Source organism: Loxodonta africana, chromosome 6 (genome assembly GCF_030014295.1).
Source record: "Loxodonta africana isolate mLoxAfr1 chromosome 6, mLoxAfr1.hap2, whole genome shotgun sequence".
Classification (NCBI taxonomy): Eukaryota; Metazoa; Chordata; class Mammalia; order Proboscidea; family Elephantidae; genus Loxodonta; species Loxodonta africana.
This window is the reverse complement of record NC_087347.1, coordinates 99,692,325-99,718,519: the sequence shown is the minus strand read 5'-3', so window position 1 is coordinate 99,718,519 and position 26,195 is coordinate 99,692,325. Positions and strand designations below refer to the sequence as shown.

At 36.4% G+C, this 26,195-nt stretch overlaps 1 protein-coding gene across 45 annotated transcripts in view; it reads left to right on the top strand.

Moving 5' to 3' along the window:
* The window catches only part of MBD5 (methyl-CpG binding domain protein 5), a 444,773-nt gene that overhangs the window by 174,508 nt on the left and 244,070 nt on the right, over nucleotides 1–26,195 (top strand). For 34 of the 45 annotated variants that reach the window (XM_064287180.1, XM_064287215.1, XM_064287194.1 and 31 more), the window contains one exon: nucleotides 10,119–10,212. The gene's annotated coding sequence lies outside the window, so the exon portion shown is untranslated. Of the gene's footprint in view, nucleotides 1–9,521; nucleotides 9,613–10,118; nucleotides 10,213–26,195 lie in introns of all 45 variants that reach the window. The other 11 variants (XM_064287190.1, XM_064287189.1, XM_064287182.1 and 8 more) reach the window with 1 other exon arrangement.

The window sequence follows — 26,195 nt, the reverse complement described above, 5'->3', positions numbered from 1 at the left end:
GGCACACCCTCCACCTATCTTTTTGAACTTATTGGGAATTACAATAGAATTTGTTTTGGTTATGTAGGGAATTGTCATTTTTGTTGTTTTCCTGTCTTCCTTTCTTTTATAGCTTTTTATTATTTTCCCAAAATGGATCTACTTGTTGCTTTTTTGTCAGGTTTGCTAGCTAAACTCTCTTCTCTTTAGGATGATCCTTTGAGGATTTAATTCCATTAAGGAAGACTCTTCATTTTGGAATTTTTTTGTGGGGGGGGGGTCATAGGATGGATAATTTGAAAAGCCTCTTTGGCTGCAGTATGCATTATATAAAAGATTATACTTACATTATCAAGGTCAAATACTGGAAGGAGAATATTTACATATTATAGAACATTAAAAAAATCTTATGGTAATGTTTGATGTTTGCAGTTAAGCAGTTTATATGTTAATTTTAATAAGCCATAGCTGCATTTTGAAGCTGCTCCTTTAAAGATCTGTATAAGAGCTATTTTTAGTCTGTATGCACATACTTTAAAATTGTATTTTCAAAAAAAAATTTCTATAAATTAATTCAGGTATATCTTCCCTCTAATTAGTTTTTCCTCAAATTAGTCTTAATTAACAAGTACTAATTAATGAGTCTACCGTATCTTATTAATTTTTTAACTTGCATGATTTGCTTTTGTTTTTATGTAGAAAAGATCCTCTAAGACTTTTTCTGAACGTCCCAATTTCTGATTCAGTATTTTCTACTTAAGCTCTTGCTGCACCCTAGTAATTTGTTCAGTTCAGTACAGTGAAATCGCTTTTAGACTTATTATTATCTTTGTTACCATCATGTAAATAAAGTATTATGGTGCATATTCTGGATCTGGGTTTCTATATAGGCACTAAAGTAAATTTATGGTAACAGAATGAAATCTATCTTTATTGTGTTTTTTCTTTGGGATGGTAGTGTCTTATGTGTCAGATGCCCAAAAGTGTTATTATAAAAAAAAAAAAGTGTTATTATAGCACCATTAAAATATCGGAAAGTATGTAAACCTTGTTTGTTGTCGTTAGGTGGTGTCAAGTCAGTTCCGACTCATAGCGACCTTATGTGCAACGGAACGAAATACAGCCTGGTCCGGCGCCTTCCTCACAATTGTTGGTTGCTATGATTGAGTCCATCTTTGCAGCCACTGTGTCACTCCATCTTGTTGAGGGTCTTCCTCTTTTTCGGTGACCCTCTACCTGACCAAGCATGATGTTCTTCTCCAGGGACTGATTCCGCCTGATAACATGTCCAAAATATATGAGATGAAGTCTCACCATCCTTGCTTCTAAGGAGCATTCTGACTGTACTTCTTCCAAGAGAGATTTATTTGTTCTTCTGGCAATCCATGGTATATTCAGTATTCTTCACCAACACCATAATTTAAAGGCATCAATCCTTCTTTGATCTTCCTTATTCGCTGTCCAGCTTCCTTGTGCACATGAGACAATTGAAAATTGAGCCTTCTTTAATGCCTCCTAATATTTGTTTGCAAAAACAACTGTCTGTCTTTCTCTTTCTCTTTTATTATCAGGAGGAACTTCATTTTTTTGTTGGGCTAAATCCCAATTCTTCTGCAATTTTGTGTTTGTTGGCATGAGTTTCAGCTTCACTCCCAGAGTTCCTGTTTTGTTCTTCACGTTAGCCCACCACCGATTTGTAATGTTTGTCTTAACCTTGAGATAAATTAAATATGTTAGGTAATAGATGGCTAACTGATACAAGTAATGCCTAGATTTTGCCATATTGGGTAGAATTAAGATAATTAATTCTTAAAATACTTAATTTCTCTTGTCTACCTCCAAAAGGGGATAATACAACTTAGGTGTTTGATTTGTGAATGCTTTTGTTAAGGCATTCTTCTCTTGTTTGCTCATAAAAATTTCTTGTGATCATTAATCCTAGATTCATAGCATCATGAAGTTGGAAGAGACCTTCAAGGTTACCATGTAATGACCCCTCTGATGCTTAAATTCCTTCTTTGATATCCCTGCTTCTTGTCTAGTCGTTCCATTTACACTTTTGGTATAATGCTAAATAGTGAAATCAACAGTAGTTGTCATTGTGCTTTTCTTTTTCTTCCTTTCTTTTTCCTCCTTTGTAGAACTTCCTAGTGTTGAAAAATATTTCATTTATAGCATTCTTGAAAATGCAGCCAACTCCCACTGGTGGTGATAACGAGAAAAAGGAAGAATTACATTTGAGAGAAGAAAATGGAGGTGATAACAATAGTTGTTGTTGTTGTTGTTAGGTGCTGCTCAGTCGGTTCAGACTCATAGCAACCATATGTACAACAGAACGAAACACTGCCCGGTCCTGCACCATCCTCACAATCATTGTTATGCTTGAGCCCATCGTTGCAGCCACTGTGTCATTCCATCTCGTTGAGGGTCTTCCTCTTTTTTGCTTACCCTCTGCTTTACCAAACATGATGTGCTTCTCCAGGGACTGATCGCTCCTGATTCTTCTTTTTAAAGAAACTGAGAAAAAGATAAAGGGTGCTATGGGGAGGTAAACTTGTTATTTCAAACTTCACCCTAGTGGTACCCAGTGGGGAGCAATTATGTTGCTAGAAGTGTTAAGAGACTACTGAGGCAGGGCTTAGAGGCAAGAGGCAGAACCTGAGAAGATATGGAGAAGATGACATCACCATAGTCCTAGTCATAAACTCATAAAGGTGTCAACATCTAGATGGATCCAAATCCATCAAAGTCACTAATATACATATTATTTCCAAAAGTAAAATAGCTTTGTAAGTATTTCTATGACACTGCCATGGAAGTTCCTGAAAGATTGTAGTGAGCGTGGAAGAAATTTATTATTGCCAGGACGTTAATATGCATGTTCTCGATACTGTATTTAGCAAAATGTGGTACTCAGTTCTTTCTCCTCAAAAAGCTGGCTCTTAAATGCTTACATATTAGTATACAAAAAAATCACTCACTAGTATTCCCCAAATTATGGACTATAAAAAGTGGGCTATCAGGACCAAATTGAAAATACCCTGTCCAGATTAGATGGATGTTTTTAGAGAATACTGGTGAGAAAAAAAAGGATTGCTTCTTTTTCTTTATGAAAATATAATAATGTAATATAAAAATATAATAATACTTTGAACAGCCTGGTTGTTATTAACTTTCATACAGAGAAGTTTGGTTTCTTTGGCCTTCATATACAGATTCTTACAGAACCCACATCATCATGACAAGTTGCAGGAAGGCTAAAGCCAAGCCTTAATTTGGTGGACAAGATTTAGAATTACCTTTTGCCCTTTGTTTTTGAGCCTAACGAGGAACTCTTCTGCTCTTTGGCACAAAAAAACAGAATAGCTGCCTTAAAACCATCAGTAAAATAATGCAAACTCCACTAATAGAATAATCTGGAATAAACCTAATAATGGTCTTTACTGGTACTAAGCAATGGCTTGAATATGCTCAGCTAAAATTATTTTTTGTAATAAAAACAATTGAGAAAATAAATCTTCCACGGATTGCATGATTAGAGTTCTTGTTACACTGAAGAAATTTGGATTCTTTGAAAAGCAAACAGGCTAAAAATATTTTTAATTCTTTGAATGTTTTCTATTGAAATAAAAGACTCCACAAGGTTTTATTTTATTTTATAATTGCTTGCTATGATGTGTTCCATTCAACCATGTATAAAATTTGTGATTTAGAATTTTTTTTTTTAATCATTTATCAGATCAGAAAGAATGGAATCTTGAGGGCTATGAAAATCGAATACTGCTAATGCTACAAAAATAATCAATTAAACCTTAGCTTTGGATAATACCCCATAGCTCAGAGAAGTAGAAAGAATGTTTTCTTCCTGTACAAATTCCCATAAAATTGGGAATGGCATACTATTTTGAGAAGGCCTAGTTCTTCATAAAGGAGCCCTCGTGGCTCAGTGGTTAAGCACTTGGCTGCTAACTGAAAAGTTGGTAGTTGAGATCACGCAGCAACTTTGCAGGAAAAAGACCTGGCAATCTGCTTCCATAAAAATTATAGCCTAGAAATCTTTTGGGGGCAGTTCTACTCTGTCACATGGGGTCACTATGAGTTGGAATCAACGGCACCCAACATCGTCAAGTTCTTAGTAAGAGAATTGAAAATGTGTTAAAACCACAAATTTTCTACCCCAGTATTCAGTCATTCTTAATGGATCTTAATGTGATTACGCATATATATAACATTGCATTTAAAAGCAAGACTGAGGTTTTTAAGATAACTCCTAGTTTCATAGAAGCTTTGTTATGTAAAACTATTAAAAAAAAAATAGGATTTATGTAGAGCTAAATGGGAACTTAGAAGTCATCTTTTTGTGAGGAAGAAGAAAACTTGGAAGTGGGGCATAATAACATTCTCCATTCTATTGGGAAACCTGACAAACCTTGCAAAAGGGTGTTATACAGAAATTGATACGAAGATATAATAGGTAAGGCTTCAAGAGCTGTTGGAGATTTTCGTTTACTGGGTGGGGTCTTCAGTAAATACTGTAGTTAATTGTAGGCTGCTTGAGTTTGAAGCCCAGCTCTGCCAGTTATTAGCTTAGAACCTTTGGCAAATAACAGGTTACTTAATCTCTTTGTTCCTCAGTTTCCTTTTCTGTAAAATGTAAATGATAATAGGATTAAGGATAATAGGATAAAGGATTGTTGTGAGTGTTAGATTAATTAATACTGCTTAGAATTTAGAGCTCAATAAATGTTAACTGTTATTACTATATTTAAAAGCAAGGAAGAAGTTCTAGCAACTGTATGACAGTTGTTGGTAACAATGTGTAATCTAGAAGCTTGTATTTTTAATCATTAAAATGGAATATAGATGAATTCTTTTGTGATGTAGACAATTAGGTATGTGATTTGCAGTTATTGGTTCTTAAAATATATAGTTTTCATAAGGATCTTATCATCAAAGAAGCACTAAACTGTATTCCACATACTTCTCTGTTAAGTATATTTAAGTACAGTCTAAGTCATTGAAAAAAGTTAATTCTTGTTCATTTGACTGTTACAATTAATCGTGACTGTAATAATTACACCATACTCTCAGCTAAGTAAAATTGCCTGAATTATGAGAGGGTTAGGTGTGATGGTCCTCAGAACAGATGGGAGAGCTCATGCAGCATAGGGTGATAACAATTTTTAAATGTTTTGTGGCTTGAAGTATGCTTAATAGAAAAACCAGGCTGTCTTGCCCAATCACTGTAAAATACTGTACTCAATTACTAGAAATAGCCACACACAAAGTCATCATATATTTACTAAATACTTTAAGGCTGGGGCTTGCTGGGAGGTCATAATCTAGTTGAAGGAAGGAGATGGGCAAACCAAGTCTTAAATATAACAAAAGATAGAAATAAGGGACCCTAAGTGAGGACCTGATCAGTTAGCTAAATAATTTGCAAAGTGGTGTAGGAAATCAGAAGAAAAAGAGAGCTTTTGATATTAGGTTGATCAGGATTGCCTTCAGGAGAAAGCAATATTTGAGCCAAGTTTTGATTGACCAACAGAAGAGAGATAAACAGCAAAAGGCAGCTGGAGTCAGATAGTGGAAGATCCAAGGGTCTTGCCAAAAGACATTAAGACTTCATTTCATAGTTGTACTGCTGAGCTACAGAGGCAAATATGCAGCCGAGCCTACAAATTTGAGAGATGGAACAGCTCCCTGTTGGTGAAGGCATTTGTGAAGTCCCTGACTGTTTACTAGCTATTAAGCAGCACTAGACCTAGAAAAAGATCAACTCTAGTCATAAACTCTAAAATGATTTTTAACTTATAGAAAAACCTTAGATCTTTAGCAACTTACGCATGTAAAGCGAATACTTCATTAATACTACTAGTTCCAAACTAGGCAAGGAAGATAAGAGCTAAACCATAGTTTTCTTTTAAGGTTTAATAGTTACTGAGGTCACCATCCTTGTTATGTATAGCAGGGACTCATATACTTACCTCTATTTATTAAACTGTTTTTTTTCAGAGGGAGTATATGAATATATAATTTTTATTGCAAAGTATTTCTGGACCTATTTATAAGATTTTTCAAAACGAAAATGTTAACAGCCTATTTCATGTTATTTTTAGTAAGTTATGTTAGTGTCTGTTCTTGAGGAAAATGATTCAAGACTTTCTTTTTTAAAATTTTTGGCTTTGTGTTTAAACAGAGCAAATGATGCTAGAAGAACTCCTTCCACCCCCAAGTAAAGGACAAAGAATTTAAATTCTGAGACATTGAGGTCATGTTTCTGGTTATATATGAGGTTTAGGTTAAAATTTTTATTATAAAATATAAGCTAGTTTCCTCTTTTTTGCCATGAGAATTTTTTTTTTTATTACTGTGTATACCTATACAGTCTACTTAGTCAGGGGGATAGCAAAGTTTATAAAATATATCATCCATAAACATTATTTTAGGTTATCTGCATCGACGTGTTAAGAACACTTAATTGTGCTCATGAAGAACCTGTACATAGACCAAGAGGCAGTTGTTCAGACAGAACAAGGGGATACTGAGTGGTTTAAAGGCAGGAAAGGTGTGTGTCAGAGTCGTATCCTTTCACCATACCTATTCAGTTTGCATGCTGAGCAAATAGTCCGAGAAGCTGGACTATATGAAGAAGAACATGGCATAAGGATTGGAGGAAGACTCATTCACAGCCTGCTTTATGCAGATGACACAACCTTGCTTGCTGAAAGTGAAGAGGACCTAAAGCACATACTGATGAAGATCAAAGACCACAGTCTTCAGTATGGATTGCACCTCAACATAAAGAAAACAAAAATCCTCTCAACTGGACCAATAAGCAACATCATGATAAATGGAGAAAAAATTGACGTTGTCAAGGATTTCATTTTACTTGGATTCACAATCAACACCCATGGAAGCAGCAGTCAGGAAATCAAACAATGCATTGCATTGGGCAAATCTGCTGCAAAGGACCTCTTTAAAGTGTTAAAAAGCAAAGATGTCACCCTGAAGACTAAGGTGCGCCTGACACAAGCCATGATGTTTTCAGTTGCCTCATATGCATGTGAAAGGTGGACAATGAATGAGGAAGACCAAAGAAGAATTGATGCCTTTGAATTGTGGTGTTGGCGAAGAATATAGAATATACCATGGACTGCCAGAAGAACGAACAAATCTGTCTTGGAAGAAGTGCAACCAGAATGCTCCTTAGAAGCAAGAATGGCGAGACTGCGTCTTACATACTTTGAACATGTTGTCAGGAGGGATCAGTCCCTGGAAAAGGACATCATGCTTGGTAAAGTACAGGGTCAGCAGAAAAGAGAAAGACCCTCAGGGAGTTGGATCGACACAGTGCCTGCGACAATGGGCTCAAGCATAACAATTGTAAGGATGGCGCAGGACTGGGCAGTGTTTTGTTCTGTGGTAAATAGGGTCGCTATGAGTCGAAAGTGACTCGATGGCACCAAACAACATAACAACAACATTGACGTATTACTGAAGTTCTGTTTACTATATGTTTAAAGCTCTTTCCTAAACCAGTGGGTTTTGGGATTACTTATTAAGATTAGAATTATAGTCTTGGAATGAAACTGAGGAAGTTTTTGAATGAATAGTGTTACAAATGCTAATGATGAAGGTCTAGAAATAATCAGTGTTCATAAATCCTTAGAGCACTGCTTTACAGCGTCCATGGACCTTCTGCATTAGAATTACCTGGGATGCCTGTGAAAATGGAGAATCCATGGTCTCACGTAGTTCTTTTGAATCAGGAACTGGGTGTGGCACCTGGGAATCTACATTTTAAAGTAGTACCTTTGCTCCTTAAGTGTATTGTGGTTTGAGATTCACTGCAACTATAATTTGCAACATGCTTGGATCCATGTAATCTAAGATATTACATGGTTGTTAAAGTACGTTTATGTGTGTTTGTATGTGTCATGGACGCTTTGAATTCATTTTAAATATTTAATAGTCAAATTAATATGTGTCTCAGTAGTTTTCATAGACATCTCTACACCCTATTTTTTTTAAGTTAGTATCTTACTAGTTTATTGAAACTGTGCCTAATAGTTGCAACAAGACTGTTCCTTAACCAGAAAAATAGATATCCTTTATAAAAATGGCTTGGAGGCAATGTCTGACCTCTTCCAGACATTGCCTAAAGGGGAAGGAGAGCCAAGATCAATAGCACAAGGCTGACCCCCTGAGGCGGAGGCCAAACAAGCCCCCTCTCTCCGCTATCTTACCAATTCTGACACCAACTGTCCCTCCCATAGTACTCTCTACTAGGTTCGATAATTCATTGCCATGGTCACACAGAACCCTAAGACCATACTCACAATGATGGGGTTTATTAGGGAAGTAACATTGCAATTCAGGCTCAGGAACACTCAAGGATACAGTTCTTCCATCAGGACAGCCTCTTCCCACCTGTGCTTGCAGGCATGCCTCTCCCTGGCCCTCAGTGTCTGCCCAAAGGCACTCAAGCTTTCTCACTCCGTGGACTGGAAACCTCACTGCACTGTCTCCTGTGGGTGTCTCCTGCAGGTCTTTCCTTCCATCGTGGTGGTGTTATCTTCTCTTTCCCACCTCCGAGGTGGTTTATTTCAAACCCAGCAGGATGGCAAAACTGACCAGTCCCTTTGGTGGGCTACAATTACCGTATGTGCACGGCACCCAATCACCTGGGTGGGAGTTGCACAACTAGAAAGGCCACACAAAACCGATCTATCACACTACCTCCTTCTTAATGGTTTTAAGAAATAACCTAGATCCCGGCCTCACCCCATACCAATTGAAAAGAACTGTCTCACTGTATTTTAAAGGTATCCTAAGTATTTTGAGGAAACCCTGGTGGCATAGTGGTTAAGAGCTACAGCTGCTAACCAAAAGGTCAGCAGTTCGAATCCACCAGGCGCTTCTTGGAAACCCTGTGGGGCAGTTCCACTCTGTTCTATAGGGTCGCTATGAGTCAAAATCGACTTGACAGCAATAGGTTTGAGTTTTTGGGGTTTTTTTAAGTATTTTGAATGTAAGCTGCTATTCAGAAACAGATCTACACTAATGACCAAAAGGAACGGTGATGTTGCAACTCCAAAAATCATTGATGTTTGACTTAAGAATCCATGGTACTCAAAACTACATGCTAAAGATAAGGGTACTATGGCATCCACATCCTGTTTCCCTAATGGCATTATCTCAGGCTGATGAAAGAAATGATCAAAGGAAATAAGAACCAAGTTCATTTAGCAGAGAACATTTTCTCTGGGTAACCCCCATTTCTTTATTAGAGGCAATTTCTCTTAAAAGACCTTCTCTCCTAAGCTTTACTGTTGTTGTTACGTGCTGTAGAGTTGGTTCCAACTCATAGCGACCCTGTGCACAACAGAAGGAAACACTGCTCTGTCCTTCTCGATCCTCACAATTGTTGCTGTGCTTGAGCCCGTTATTGCAGCCACCGTGTCAACCCATCTCTTTAGGGTCTTCCTCTTTTTTGCTGACTGTCTGTTTTACCAAGCCATGATATCCTTTTCCAGGGACTGACTGATCCCTCCTGATAACATGTCCAAAGTATGTGAGACAAAGTCTCACCATCCTCGCTTCAAAGGAGCATTCAGGCTTTACTAGGTTGGTGTAATGTACTAATAAGGGAAATAAAATTTTGACTTCTTCGTAGAGGACAAAACATGAGCTGTATTAATTTGGCTCCTATAGGCAACTCAGATATAACCAAGAGTACTATTATTTTTGTAATTATTCATTTTGAACAAGAAAAGTATTTTCTAGATTGGGGTTATATTTAAATGGGGCATCAGAATCAAGGCATTTAAAATTATATTTATTAAAATTGTGCAGAAACTATGTAAGCAAATAAAATTCACACTATAAAAAGTATTCAGCTTTATGGCATGGATCAAAATAAATATTCCACAGAATTTTCTGATTCTTCTAAAGGGGAAATTGTAATATTATTGTTGTTTATTTACAAAAATATGCGTTATAATACCCACCTGCATTTCCTGAAACTTATTAAAGTAAGCCATAAAGAATTTCAAGATCTGCTTTTATATTTAAAATAAATGAAATAATACCTGTAACCTCAAATTCATGATGATTTCTTGTTTTTCTTTTAGATGCTCACTGAGGATGTCAGTTTCTTTGTGTGGGAAGTAGATATTGAAGGTTGTGTGGTTTACAAACAAGATCTTTAAAAGTTTAACACTTAAGGTAAGCAATAGCTATAGCCTCATACGTAAATTCATTTAACTAGTAAGGGTTGCCAGATTGTAATTGGACTTGCTAAATTTGCTTTTTTTTTCCACTGGCCCTACCTAAGCACATTTATTCATATTCAGGCATGAATTCTTATGTACTAATACCATCTTGACAAGAAGTATCAGATTTCATTTATAACTGGCAGTTGATTTAAAAAAAAAGTATAGATGATTCCAAACCAGCTAAGAAGAATGAAGAAACTAAGTCATTTCCATCAAACCTGTGAGCACAACTCTGTCAGCAAAGTTTAACTTCAAAAAAATAGTTCATCAAAAACTACTATCCAGTGCACTGTTCTTTTTTTTTGTAAACGCATTCGTAATCAGTTCCTTTAACCATGTTAAAGCTTATTCCTTACTCATTTCTAAAACTTCTGTCATATTTCGTATATTCATACTGTTCCCTCTGAATACCAAACCTGTTCAATATTTCATGACTACCCAAAGATTTCTCTTAACCTAGCATATCTTTTTTCACTTAAAGCATATCTTCTTTCACTTAGCATTTTCTATTTCCAGCTGCTCCCATGACTGTTTACATGCTTACATGACTAAGGAAGTTTCTGACTACCTTTTGGTAAAATGTTGAGTGAAGTGCAGAGGGTACAAACAAAATCCTTCAATGGCAAAGGATGTTTTAGATAAGGTTTGTCAGGTGGGGTGGGTTATAGAAGATGAGAGTATATCGTTTGTAAATGAGGCACTCCTTTTCAGCTCTAGGATCCTTGTTAAGTGGGAATGAAGAGCCAGTAAAATCAAATCTTAGGATTTTTTCGGACAAAACCGGAAATACAGATTTTAAAAATGAAAAATCGGTATTTTTCAGTGTGTTATATAAAATTTTGCCTGTGAAAAAAATCTACTTTTTCCACTATATGAGCCAAATGAAACGGTTTATAGCCTCTGGTGCAGAATTTTTTTTTCCCCTTTGTTCGGTTTTTCTTTATTCCTTTAGAGTACAAGTGCTTGGAGCCTATTTTTTCTCTTTAATTTGTGGTTAGCAGCTTAGTAATTTTGCTAGTTTTCTCTGATGAATATTATTGTCAGAAATGACTTCTCTTGAAAAGATAAGTGATATTACTTATTTCTAATTCATTTTTATAGTTATATATGGTGAACTGGTTACTTGGAATAGCTATTCAATTGTTTTCCTGAATTATCATGATTAGATAATTATTTTATAGAGCTTTCATCCCCACAGCCTAAATCAGGTCCTTCTGATTTAAAAAAAAAAAAGAAGTTTTTTTTTTTTTTTTTTAGTTTTTTTGGTTTGATTTTGTTTTTATGGCACTTTTGTGCAGAAAGAGAGTAGCATTAATAGCACCCCTCAGTTCATGGTGCACTATGATCATCAGTCCATGCACAAGAAACCAAACCAAGCCCTTGCCATCGAGTCGATTCTGACTCATAGCAACCCTATAAAGCACTTCTTATTTTGTTTATATATTTTCTTTTATTCCCATTTTCTACTCGCATTCTCCTGTCCCTTGCCCTTAGGAAGCCATTCTAACATGAATTCTAAAATGATAACCACTGCACTGTTCTCTTATTTCGTATGTGTTTTCATAATGTGATTATTGTTTTGTGTTCATGTATTTTTTAATTTATATGGAAATTTTTTAATGAATAAAAAAGGAAAGGAAGACTAATAGTATGAACCTTCATGTGCCTGTCTCTCAGCTTCAACAGTTATGGTCTCATGGCCATGCATGTTTTGCCTATATTTCCACGCTGCCCCCCCATTTATGCACATAAAATTTTAATTTACATAAATGGTATTATGCTATATGTATCATTCTGTTTTTTACTACTTTATTTTACTCAGTGTTTTGTTTTTAACATTTATTTACGTTACCACGTTGACACAGCTTCTAACTGCTGCATAATATTCTATGGTCTGAAGCTGCCATTTTACCCGGTGATTGCCACCCAGATTCTTTCCAGTTCCCTGTCACCACAAACAATGCCATGATGAACATCCTCGTACTTATCATCTCCTGGAACATTGTGAGGATTTCCTCAGGATATATATACCCAGGAGCAGAGTTACTGGATTATAGAATATATGTTTATCCTTAACTTGACCAGGTATTGCCAGATGCTCCCCAAAGTAGATACATTGATCAACACTCCTACCAGCCGTAATCCCCTCATCCCTACTACCCCGTGATGTTATCCAGTTTTCTAATGTTTATAGACTAATGGGTGTAATCTTATAGCTCACTGTTTTAATTTACATTTCTCTTATCACTAATTAGTTTGATTATTTCTTCATATACTTGTTAGCCTTTTGCCTTTCCTGTTCTGAAATGCTTGTTCATATTCTTTATTCATTTTCCATTTGGGTTCTTGTATTTTTATAAATGTTTGTAGGAGTTTGTTGTATGCTTTGGATATCCGTTTTCTGTTAGTGTACAATAAAGGACCTAATTTTACCTTAAATAAGGTGACCTTTGTTCTTGACTCTGTTGAAATAACCCTTGGAGTAATTGGGGTGCCTTGGTCTGGTACTTCCAGGCAACCCCTGAGGATTTGTGCTGGTGAGTGAGGGCTGGCCAGACCAGATGAGACTCACCTGGGAGGCCAACTCATAGTAGCCGTGTGTACAACAGAACAAAACACTACCCAGTCCTGCACCATCCTCACAATCATTGTTATGCTTGAGCCCATTGTTGCAGCCACTGTGTCAGTCCATCTCATTGAAGGTCTTCTTCTCTTTCGCTAAACTCTATTTTACCGAAGCATGTTGTCTTTCTCTAGGGATGGTCCCTGCTCACAACATGTCCAAAGTATGTGAGACAAAGTCTCAGCATCCTTGCTTCTAAGGAGCATTCCGGCTGTACTTCTTCCAAGACAGATTTGTTCATTCTTCTGGCAGACCATGGTATATTCAATATTCATTGTCAACATCATAATTCATCAATTCTTCAGTCTTCGTTATTCCTTGTCCAGCTTTCGCATATATACAAGGAGATTGAAAATACCATGGCTTGGATTAGGCGCACCTTAGGCCTTAAAATGACATCTTTGCTTTTCAACACTTTAGGTCTTTTGCAGAAGATTTGCCTAGTACAACTATATAAAAACCAAAATTATTAGTGGTTACTAGGAGCGACGGGAGGGGAAAAGAGGGAATTTCTTCATAGGGTGCATTGAATTTATGTTGCTGGTGGTAGAATAATTTGGAAAAAGATAGCAAGAAAGGTTGCACAGCTTGAAAAATGTAATCAGTGTCACTGAGTTGTACATGTAGAAATTGTTAAATTGCTGTATGTGTTGTGTATATTCCCACCACAATTTAAAAAAAAAAAAAAAAAAAACCTGAGTCCCTGTGGTATGGGAGTAATTAGTTTTCTTGTCTCAAGACAGTGGCATGGGAGAATTGAGAATTGTTAGTTGCCTTTGAAACTACTCTGACTCATGGAGATATTATGATTAGCAGAATGAACCATCGCCTGGTCCTGCGCTGCCTTCATGACCGTTAGTATGTTAGAGTCCATTGCTGGGGCTGTTAATTCACTGAGGGTCTCTCTCGTTTTCATCGGCACTCAGCTTTACTAACCATGATATTCTCTAGCAATTGGTGTTTCCTGATGACATGTTCAGAGTAAGCAAGTCCGGGTCTTACCATACTCTCTTCTAAGGAACATTTTGGTTGCATTTCTTCTAAGACTGATTTATTTGTTCATTATTTTGTCAGGCCACAGTATATTCAATATTCTTCACTAATACCGCAGTTTGAACAACTGTCTTCTGTCTTCCATTTTCGTTACCCAGCTTTCCCAAGCATGTGAAGCAATTGAAAAGACCATGGCTTGGTTCAGATGCACCTTAGTCATCAAAGGGAAAGCTTTGGTTTTTAAACTTCTAGAGGACTTTTGCAGCAGGTTTGCTCAGTGCTGTACATCCTTTGGAAATCCTGGTGGCGTGTGGTTAAGTGCTACAGCTGCTAACCAAACTGTCAGCAGTTCAAAACCGGCAGGCGCTCCTTGGAAACTCTATGGGGCAATTCTACTCTGTCCTATAGGGTCGCTATGAGTCGTAATCAACTCGACAGCACTGGGTTATACATCCTTTGATTTTTTAATGGCTGCTTCTGTGGGTGTTCAGCTGCTGTGCAGAACAAAGAAATGGCAGTCTGCTTCCGTAATGATTACAGCCTTGGAAACTCTATGGGGCAATTCTACTCTGTCCTTCAGGGTCACTATGTGTTGACTTAATGACAGTGGGTTAATTGTTGATCCTAGTAGAATGAAATCATTGATAAATTCTATTTCTTCTCCACTTATCATGGTGTTGTTTAGCAGCCCAGTTGTGAGAATTTTCATTTTCTTCACATTCAGGTATAATCCATCTCTAAGTGCTTCGAGTGATCTTCATTTTTGGCAACCAAGGTTGTATCATCTGTATATCGCAGGTTGTTAATGTGTCTTCCTCCAATCCTGATGCCGAATTTCTTCATGCAGTCTAGCTTCTTGGATTATTTGTTGAGCATACAGGTTGAGTAAGTAAGTTGAAAGAATACAATCCTCCCGCACACCAATTTCCAATTTGGAACCACGCGGTGTCCCCCACTCGTTATGTTCAAAAAACTACTTCTTGATCCATTTACAGGGTTCTACATGAGCCCAATTGTTGTTTTTGCTGGGTGCCACCAAGTCAGTTCTGACTCATAGTGACCACAGCACAACAAACACTGCCTGGTCCTGTGCCGTCCTCACAGTCATTGCTCTTTTTGAGCCCACTGTTGCAGCCACTGTGTCAATCCATTTTGTTGAGGGTTTTCCTCCTTTTTTGCTGACCGTTTGCTTTACCCAGCATGCTATCCTTCTCCAGGGACTGATCCCTCCTGATAACATGTCCAAGGTATGGGAGACAAAGTCTCGCCATCCTTGCTTCTACAGAGCATTCTGGCTGTATTTCTTCCAAGACATATTTGTTCGTTCTTCTGGAAGTCCATAGTATATTCAATATTCTTCACAATTGCTGTAATTTAAATATTTCAGTTCTTCTTCAGTCTTCCTTATTCATTGTCCAGTTTTTGAATGATATGCAGCAATTGAAAGTACCGTGGATTGGGTCAGGTGCACCTTGGTCCTCAAGGTGACATCTTTTTTTTTTTCTTTTCACTTAAAGAGGTCTTTTGCAGCAGATTTGCCCAATGCAATAAGTCATTTGATTTCTTGACGGCTGCTTTCAAGGGCATTTATTGTGGATTCAAGTAAAATGAAATCCTTGACAACTTCAATATTTTCTCCATTTACCATGATGTTGCTTATTTGTCCAGTTGTGAGGATTTTTGTTTTCTTTGTGTTAAAGTATAACCCATACTAAAGGCTATACTCTTTAATCTTCATCAATAAGTGCTTCAAGTTCCTCTTCAATTTCAGCAAGCAAGGTTGTGCATCTGCGTATCACAGGTTGTTAATAAGTCTTCTTTCAATCTTGATGCCGCATTCTTCATATAGTCCAGCTTCTCCAATTATTTGCTCAGCAAACATCAAATAGGTATGGTGAAGGATACAACCCTGACATACACCTTTCCTGACTTTAAACCACACAGCATCCTCTTCTTCTGTTTGAATCACTACCTCTTGATCTATGCACAGGTTCAGCATGAGCACAATTAAGTGTTCTAGAATTCCCATTCTTCGCAATGTTGGCCAAAATTTGTTATGATTCACAAAGTCAGATGGGTTTGGATAGTCAATAAAACACAGGTAAACATTTTCTGGTATTCTCATTGGCATTCAGCCAAGATCCATCTGACATCAGTAATGACTTCATTCCATGTCCTCTTCTGAATCTGGCTTGAATTTCTGGCAGTTCCCTGTCAACGTACTGCTGCAGCCGTTTTTTGATTATGTTCAGCATAATTTTACTTGCATGTATTATCAATGATATTGTTTGATATTTTCCACATTTCATTGGATCACCTTTTTTTGGAATGGGCACAAATATGGATCTCTTTTAGTCGATTGGCCAGGTAGCTGTTTTCCAAATTTCTTGGCATAGACCAGTGAGCACTTCTGATGTTGCGTCCAATGGTGGAAACATTTCACTTGGTATTCCGGCAATTCCCGGAGCCTTGTTTTTCACCAGTGCTGTCAGTGCAGCTTAGACTTCTTCCTTCAGTACTCTTGGTTCTTGATCATATGCTACCTCCTGAAATGGTGGAAGGTTGACCAATTCTATTTGATACAGTGACTCTGTGTATTCCTCCCATCTTCTTTGGATGCTTCTGTGTTGTTCAGTTTTTTGCCCATAGAATCCTTTATTATTGTAACTCTAGGCTTGAATTTTTTCTTCAATTCTTTCAGCTTGTAAAATGCCAAGCAATTCTTCCCTTTTGGTTTTCGAACTTCAGGTCTTTGTATATTTCATTATAATACTTCGTCTTCTCTGTCTGCCATTTGAAATCTTCCGTTCAGCTCTTTTACTTCACCATTTCTTCCTTTTGGTATAGCTACTCAGCATTCAAGACCAAGTTTCAGATTCTCTTCTGATATCCACTTGGATTTTTTCTTTCTTTTCAGTCTTATTAATGATCTTTTGCTTTCTTCATGTTTGATGTCATTCCACAACTCATCTGGTCTTCAGTCAGTAGCATTCACTGCATGAAATCTATTTTTACATAGTCTCTAAATTCATGTGGAATACATTCAAGGTCGTACTTCGGCTCTCATAGACTTGTTTTTAATTTTCTTCATCTTTAACGTGAAGTTGCATGTGATCAATGATTGTCTGTTCTGCAGTCAGTCCCTGGCCTTGTTCTGACTAATGATATTGAGCTTCTCCATCATCTCTTTCCACCAATCTAGTCAGTTTAATTCCTGTGTATTCCATCCAGCAAGATCCACGTGTATAATTGCCGTTTATGTTGTTCAAAAAGGTATCTCCAATGAGTAAGTCATTGATCTTGCACAATTCTGTCATGGGATCTCCTGCTTCGTTTGTATCACTAAGGCTGTATTTTCCAACTACTGATCCTTCTTCTGTGTTTCCACCTTTCATATTTTAGTCACCAGTAATTATCAATGCATCTTAACTGCATGTTTGGTCAATTTCAGACTGCAAAATTTGGTAAAAATACTCAATGTCTTCATCTTTGCCATTAGTGTTTGGTGTGTACTTGAATAACGGTGTATTAACTGGTCTTCCTTTACATACATGGATGTTATCCTATCACTGGCAACGCTGTACTTCATGATAGCTCTTAAAATGTTCTCTTTGATGATGAACATGTCACCATTACTCTTCAATTTGTCAGTCCCGGCATAGTAAACCATATGATTATCTGATTCAGAATGACTAATAGCAGTCCATTTCTGCTCAGTATTGCCTTAGTTATTGATCTTTATGTGTTCCATTTTATTTTTGAAGACTTCCAATTTTCCTAGATTCATACTTCGTACATTCCACGTTCTGATTACTAATGATGATTGCAGTTGTTTCTTCTCATTTTAAGTGGGGCTGCATCAACAAATGAAGGTCCCGAAGGGTTTACTTCATCTATCTCATTAAGGTCGATTTTACTTTGAGGAGGCAACTCTTCCCCAGTGGTATTCTGAGTGCCTTCCAACCTGAAGGGCTTATCTTCTGGCACTATATCAGATAATGTTCTGCTAGTGTCCATAGGTTTTCACTGGCTAATTTTTTCAGAAGTAAATTGCTAGGTCCTTCTCCCCAGTCTATCTTAGTCTGGAAGTTCTGCTGAAATCTGTCCAGTAGCATAGTTTCCATCATCACAACAACACAGAAACCACCACAGTGCAACAAACTGACAGATGAGTGATGGTGAGCGCAATTAGGTGTTCTGATATTCCCATTCTTCATAATGATATCCATAATGTTTTATGATCCACACAGTCAGGTGTCTTTGCGTAATAGATAAAACACAGGTAACATCTTTCTACTATTCTGTTTTCAGCCAAGATCCATCTGACATCAGCAGTGATATCCCTCACTCCATGTCCTTTTCTAAATCCAGTTTGGATTTCTGGCAGTTGCCTGTACAATGTACAGTTGTTTTTTTTTGTTTGTTTTTTAATTATCTTCAGCAGAATTTTGCTAGTATGGGATACTAAAGATATTGTTTGATAGTTTCCACGTTCCCATTATCTGTCTTTGGAATGGTCATGAATGTAAATCTATTCCAGCAGAATATAACTTCAGTAATACATTTCCTATTTTACCCTCCCACAACCTAGCAGTACTGCCTGAGCCTTAGGGTTCCAGGCTTCCTGGCCTAAGCCACTAGCTCAATATACTTGCCAGATCAAAACAGTCCTCTCCACCACCTTACCGTCCCTAGGAATTTTCAAGTTTTCTTAATTTTTGCTTTTTCTCTCTGTAGTTCCCACTGGAGTTGATCATGGGAGAGGTACCCAGCTGTTATACATTCAATATCTGGATATTATCTTTCTGGAGGAAATGCTAACAAAACCTTTATATATGTGTGTAATCATTGACCCGGAAATCAGATTTCTAGAAATTTCTCCCAAGTATATTGTCAAGAATTATTTTTTTTATGGTGTTTTATTATGACCAGAAATAGGGATGAATTAAATAAATGTGTGTTTAATACAATACTATGAGATACTTACACTCTTCATTTTTGTTTTAAGAAATGGATGCATGCATACACATGTACCAAAATATAACAAAGCTTATCTTTTAGTATAAAATGATGGGTGAATTTATTTTTTTCTCTCCTTTTTTTGTGCCTTCTTAAATTTCTGCAATAGACATATATTGCTTTTGTACTCCAAATAAACAAAAAAGTAAGGGTACATTTTAAATAAAGCCGCAGCAGTCAGCGGGAATGTGAGGGGATAGATATGCCAGGCATCTGGTCTACATTTTTCTTCTATTTTATGTTAACTTGACTTTTGTCTAAGAGCCTGAAATCAAGGTAAAAAGTATTGGTTTGTTTTATTTTCATTATCTTATCAAAATAAGCAAACTAGTTCATCCTAATGGTCAGATATTTTTCTTAGACATGTAAGGAATGGTGAGTATCACCCCTATGGTTTTGTTCATTCCTAATTAATCATTTAACTGGATATTTTATAAAATACAATTCACATTAAATAGTTACAACACCGGATTCCAACACCACACAGGATTTGGCTGCAGTCTTTTGTGGTGTCAATACTTTCTCAAAGAGCTTATAGATATAAGATCTTAGTTTTTATAAAAATGTACCATTTAAACAAGTGTAAAACAAACTTACATTGCTTGCTTTTAAACAAATTAATCAGGTTTCGCCACAGAAGAAGTGACATTATAAATGTATTGATAAGTTCTGAAAATATTTAGCATTATCATGAAGGAAAACTTTAAATGCAAGAACTTCTAAAGAAGCTATTCTCATCTAAATTGTTTGCCTTAGTACTCTTTATTTTTGCTAATGGAGGGAAAAAAAATTGAAGCAGTTTTAAAACTTGTTTTTTAAGTTAGACATTAGAAACATTACTCATTTGTTCATGTATTCATACATTTAAAAATATTTTTGTACACCAGTTATTTCCCTGTGATTGTTTTAAGAGCTGGTGTAATAAAGGAGACAAAAGTCCCTACCCTCATATAGCAGGAAACAAACAATCAACACGTAAAATAATTACATAATGTAATTTGAAACCATGACATGTTCTAAAAAGAAAAATTAAGTGCTGTAAGGAGGTAGATAGTGACAGAGGGAGGTGCTATTTTAGATAAGAATGATAAGGGAAGACTTCTCTGAGGAAATGATATTAAAGCAGAAATTTTCTGCATGAATGGAGTGGTGAACCATGTCTGGGGGAAGGGTGTCCCAAGCAGTGAAATGGAACAGCAAATGAAAAGGCTTTTGGGTCAGCAATAACTTGTGTGTTTGAGCCATAACAAGAAATCTAGTGTGCTGGTATGGAGAGAGTGAAGGACAGAATGGTTTGAAATTAGATTGAAGAAGAAACAAGGTCAGACATGGGAGGGCCTTACAGGTTATAATAAATAATTTAGGTGACAAGGAGTTGTTGATGGGTTTTGAGCATGAGATTGATGTTATTTGTGAAATTTAAAACATCTTTGGAATACGTATTTGAACTTTTAAGATAACTAATTTAAATAACGTTAGTTTTTTTGTTTAAAAAGCAACTCTTTAGAAACTATAAAATAATAAATTGATACTTTTTTACTACCCAAAAATTAATTAATTAGAAAAAGATTAACATATGATGGTAGAAAGAAAGAGCAGGGCAAAGTAATACAAAATATGCTAATATCATATTGCTTAAGAGGTGAACTGATTTTGAATACAGAAATAAAGGACAAAGTTATGGAAATTACATGAGTTAATTGTAAATACAACATTTTATAAATTTATAAATATAAACATAACTATAAGAAACAGTATTACATACAGAGAAACTACACATGGAGCAAAATGAGATAACAGAACTCATTTATTCTCTTTAAAAAATGAAGAAAGCAGATTGAAATAATAATAGAACAAAGACCAATTCTATTTGTCAGATAAATAAATATAACTGGATGTAACTCACAGTCTAGTGGATTCCCAGCTAGACCACAAAGCAAAATTCTGTTCTCTGATACATGCAAGAGACACAACTAAAGGGTTTTAGAAATGTTGAAAATTAAAGGAAGCAAAATGTTTATATCAGACCAGAGGAATTCAGTCCACATAAACATTAAATGAGATCGATACAGTCATTTTTTTAATTTAAAAAGTACAGTTTTCCGGCTACGTGAAGATGTAATAGTTATGAGTGTCTATTAACCAAATAACGTGGCATAAAGCAAAAATAGGTGCAAATACAAGGGAAAATAGAAACACAGATTACCACAAACTTGATGGTTTAATGAAACAGATTTATTTTCTCACAGTTTTAGAGACCATAATTCCAAAATCAATATCATTGGATCTAAATCAAAGTATTAGCAAGACCTGACTGCCTCACTGTTGCTTCTTCCAACATCTGACAGCTGCCAGCACACCTTGCTTATGTCCACATCACTCCAGTTTCTGCTTCTTTGGCCACATTGTGTCCTCCTCTCCTCTCTGTTTTCTCCTCTTCTGTTTGTGTATACTCTTCTGCTTCTCTGTTATAAGGACACGCGATTGTATTTAGGACCCCCCTGTATAATTCAGGGTAGTCTCCCCATTTCAAAATCCTTTATTTGATCACAAGTAGAAAAACTTTTTCCTTATAAGGTAATATTTACAGGTTCCAAGGATTAGGACTTGCTATCTTTGAGTGGCTGTTGTTTAACCTGCTTGTATGTAATCAGTTAAGTTCCTTCTTCTGCATGTAGAGTGGTACTAGCTATGTACCATCCTTGGGAGAATTAGGAAAGTACTACACTTGCAATAACTGAGAAGACAGTCACGCATCATTTTCTGTAGGATTTAATTTTCTTACAGAATGCTGGTTGAAAAAAGCACGAATTTACAGAATAAATAAGATTATAAACTCCAGAAATGGAGCCTAATAAATGCAGGAACATAGTAAAGAGCAAAGGTGGCATCTCATATCAGTGGGGAAAAAAATGGACTCTTCAGTACATGGTATTGGGGCAGCTGGTCAGTCATCTGGAAAGAAAAGTTTGATCCATACCTCACACCATACACCAAAATATATTCTAAATAGGTCAAATATTTACATGTAAAAAATGAAGCCATAAAGGTTCTCAGAAAACAGGAGTTTTTTTCTTTTCTTTTCTTTTGTAACTTCAGAGGGGACAAAGCTTCCAGACAAAATCCAGAAGTCACAAAAGAAAATAATTAACTTGACCACATTAAAAAAAAGAAGGAAAAAACAAAACATAAGCAGAATCAAAGGCTAACTACATTGAAAAGAAATATTAGCAGTTCATATTGAAGAGAAGGAGCTAAATTTCCTAAAATATAACTGGATGAAAATACAGAATAAAAGGTCAAAAACACTACTGGAAAATTGGCAAAGAATATAAACAGACTGTTTACAGAAAACCAAATACAAATGGCTCTTAAAGAAAAAAAATCTTAACCTCACTCCTAATAAAAGTAAAGCAGATTTCTGCCTCAGTGAAATACTATTTTTCACCTGTGAGAATTGCCAAATATCCCAGAGTTTGATATAATGCTTTTGGTGAGACCGAGGGGGTATGGGCATTCTTTTATGTTGATGGTGGGTGTGTGAATTGTCACAAACCCTAAGGGAGTAATTCGGCAATTATCTTATACATTTACATTTACCCTTTACCATCTACATTTGTCAAATGTGCCCATTGGAGTTTGTGTATTTGTTTTAGCAGAAGAGTGGCATGATCTGACTTAAGTTTTAAAAGGGTTACTCTGGCTGCCGTATTACAAGCAGCTGATGGGGAGCAAAGCTAGACACTCAGGGAGACAGGTGAGAAGTTCTTAAACTTTAGATATATTCTAAAATTAAGCCAACTAGATTCCTGACACACTAGATGTGCAGTGTGAGAGAGGGGAGACTCAGAGAGGAGAAGGTGTGAAATCCTCATCTAGGAAAATGGGAGATAAATGGAACAGAAATGTAATATGATTTCCTCGGAACATAAGGGCCCACTTGAGTTCTTCATTAATTTAAAAATGAGACCAGTCAGCATGGTTATGGGTTTTTCTCCAGCTACATGAAGCTGCATGGTATAGGCCTCATCAGGCCTAAAGAGATAAATCTATATGGTGTTACGGGAAAATGTGCTTGTTAAGTGAAAAGGCGAGTTGCTGGACACCATAGAGAGTATGTTCACATTTGAAAAAAATTTGTTAAAAGAAGTACATGTATTATTATTTCTTATCCATATAAAACTTAAGTATGTTTTCCCAAGGTTTAGCTGAGCATGGTTGTCATGTAATCATTCTAGACAATAAATGTATAAGCATCCAACAATCCTGAATAGATCAGGGCTGTTATTTTTACTGTATTAACAGGTGGCAAATAGAAGGTAGGTGTCAATTATAATACAGAGGTGACAGGTAGATCATGACCATTTTTAAGACATAAATTCATTTCTGAGTGGTTAGTCTTCTAAAAAAATTAAACTCAGATTTTATAGACTTTAATGTTAATCATGTGTTACTTATTTTGTACTTAATACAGTATATGAAATTTTTTATATGAAGTGTGTTTCTGAGCATTTGTTTACTTAAAATGCTTAAAAGTTTTAGCGTGTAAGAACTTTATGAAATCGTGAAACATGCTTACAAAATATCAGAAGAGCCAGATGGACTGTCAGCCACATTGAACCTCTAGTGAACAAAGCTAGGAAAACAACATAAAAAAAGAAAAAATCAAAGCGGAAAGATAGAAATGTCATAGGACAAATCAAACATATGCAGAGAATGTGGGTAACCAATGAGCTATAATTAATAGCAAAGAGAGAATGTCGGATACATCTGAAATCAACCCAAGGTGTGATATTGTAGACAATAGTCAAAGACATTGCATGAATACACCACTTGCCATGTGAGGGAGCACCTTCGCTTGACCCACTATCTGAATTCTCTGTAAAGGCTGCCTGTGGGAAATATACTCAAAGCCAGAAACAACTCAGCAATGAGATTTCTTACTCATTGTAATTTCCCATTAACCTGTTGCCGTCGAGTCGATTCTGACTCATAGGGACCGTACAGGACAGAATAGAACTGCTTCATAGGGTTTCCAAGTAGCACCCGGTGGATTCGAACTGCCGACCTTTTGGTTAGACGTCATAGCTCTTAACCACTACGCCACCAGGGTTTCCCATTGTAATTTACCCAAAACCCCAGTGCCATCAAGTCGATTCTGACATTGTAATTTAAAAAAAAAAAATTACAATGTCATTGTAATTTAGTGGGTGCTAAATTACTACTTGTAGTGAGGGACAAATATGTAGTGTTCTCTACAGATTTCAATCACTGAACTCATTAAGAACTGTGACTGAGAACATTCAGTCACAGTGAAACATATGGATGATAAAACAAAGTTACAATTTATTTATCATTATAAATATCTCGTACAATATTGTGTTGCCATCAGTAGAGTTCATACAGGCTTCTAGTTGCAGTTCTGAAAGGCAAAAGGCTCTGAAATAAAAAAAAAATTCTCCCCACCCCCACCCAATTCACTGGGCAGCAAAGCCTAATTTACCTGGGTGCATTAATGACCCACTTGAGTTAATCATGAATTCAAAAACTATTTCTAGATTTGTGAACTGTCTGTATTTTGTAATTTATATCTAAAGGTGAATATTCAGTATAGAAATGTTAATCTATTTGATCATGAGATGCCTAGACCACACTGGTTGGTATAAGGTAATATGCAGAAAGTATATCAAATTACATTTCTGAAATGTGGAAAATTCCAAATTCCTAAGTACATTTTTTCACAAGAGTTTCTAACACAGGTATACAAAATTTCTAGAATAAGGTGTGCCAGATATTATTGATATTATCTGTGGAGGGAAGAGAAGGGGCTTTTTTCACTTTATACCCTTTTATCCTTTTTTAATTTTACCATGAACATGAGTTAATTTATATATGTATATAAAAAACTTTAAAATAAACCATGGTGCATTTCTGTAACGAGAAAAATCAGTTTGCCTCATGTTCTATTTTATGGTTTTAATGATTGATAGAAAAGCCACCTAACAGTGTGGGAAAAAGACTTAGCAGCAAGCTGCTTCTATGAAGAATACAGCCCAGAAAACGCTATGGGACAGTTCTACTCTGTCACGTGGGGTCTCTATGAGTCAGAATTGACTTGACAGTGCCCAACAACAACTCTTAACCAAGAGACTAGAGGAAAAAGAGGTTATTGTGAACTGAAGTGCCTAGGATACACCTTATGGAAAACTTGGGGCTTGGGCTAAGTCTTTAAATTATGAAGAGAGCTTGGATAACAAGCAAGGGAAGAGCATACACGAAGGAAGAACGTTAGGTGAGAATTCATACGGTGTATGCTTTTGTTGGTCTGTAGTTTTACAGATAGTGCAGATCTGTTATTTTCACTTTTTATTATCCCATTATACTTTAGTTCCTGTATCTAGTACTGGAAAATATTTTGCAATTGAGAATTAAGTTTTATAGACCTTTTCTTCCCTTATGACACAGTAATAATTGATTTTATGTAGTTTGCATGTCATGAGATCTGGAAGACACCGATTTGATAGCAGCTAACAAAAACAGCAACAGCAACAACTGTGTTTTTGCTTTGCTGAGATAACTAACTAATATGCTTAAAATCATGTTGCCGTTGTTAGCTGCCATCGGGTTGGTCCCTGACTCATGGCAATCCCGTATACAGTGGAACAAAACACTGTCCAGGCCTGCACCATCTATGTGATCACTTGCAGACCATTAAGATCCATAGGGTTTTCATTGGATGATTTTCAGAAGTAAATCGCCAGGCCTTTCTTCTTAGTTTGTCTTAGCGTGGAAGGTCCACTGCTGTTAAGCATCATAGCAACACGCCAGCTTCTGCTGACAGTGGGTGGTCACTGCGCATGGGGGTGCACTGGCCAAGATTGAAGCCCAGTTCTCCCACGTGGAAGGTGAGAATTCTACCACTGATCCAACATTGCTGCCTAAAGGTGCTATAAAAAAAAAAATAGGATTGTTTATTTCTTCTAGATGAAATGTGTGATTGAAAACAATTTTGTGGTCTTGCTATATACCTAATTCTTGTTTTAAATTTTTGGTTATCTACTTCTGTATTTTTACATAAATAATGCACACTTCCTATGTCTCTCTGCCAACTGCTCCCTTGCCCCCCCCTGTGAGGTATTTTCTTAGGGGCACTATGGAAATTTTTTGCTGTAAAAAATTAGCATAGTGCAGTTACAAGAAAATACTTATGGGTGGGACCTATTGGCAAACAAATGTAAAAGGTGAGAGTTATTTATGTAAAAATTCAGTAATCTTTTTCTTTTGAGTTGCCTATAAAC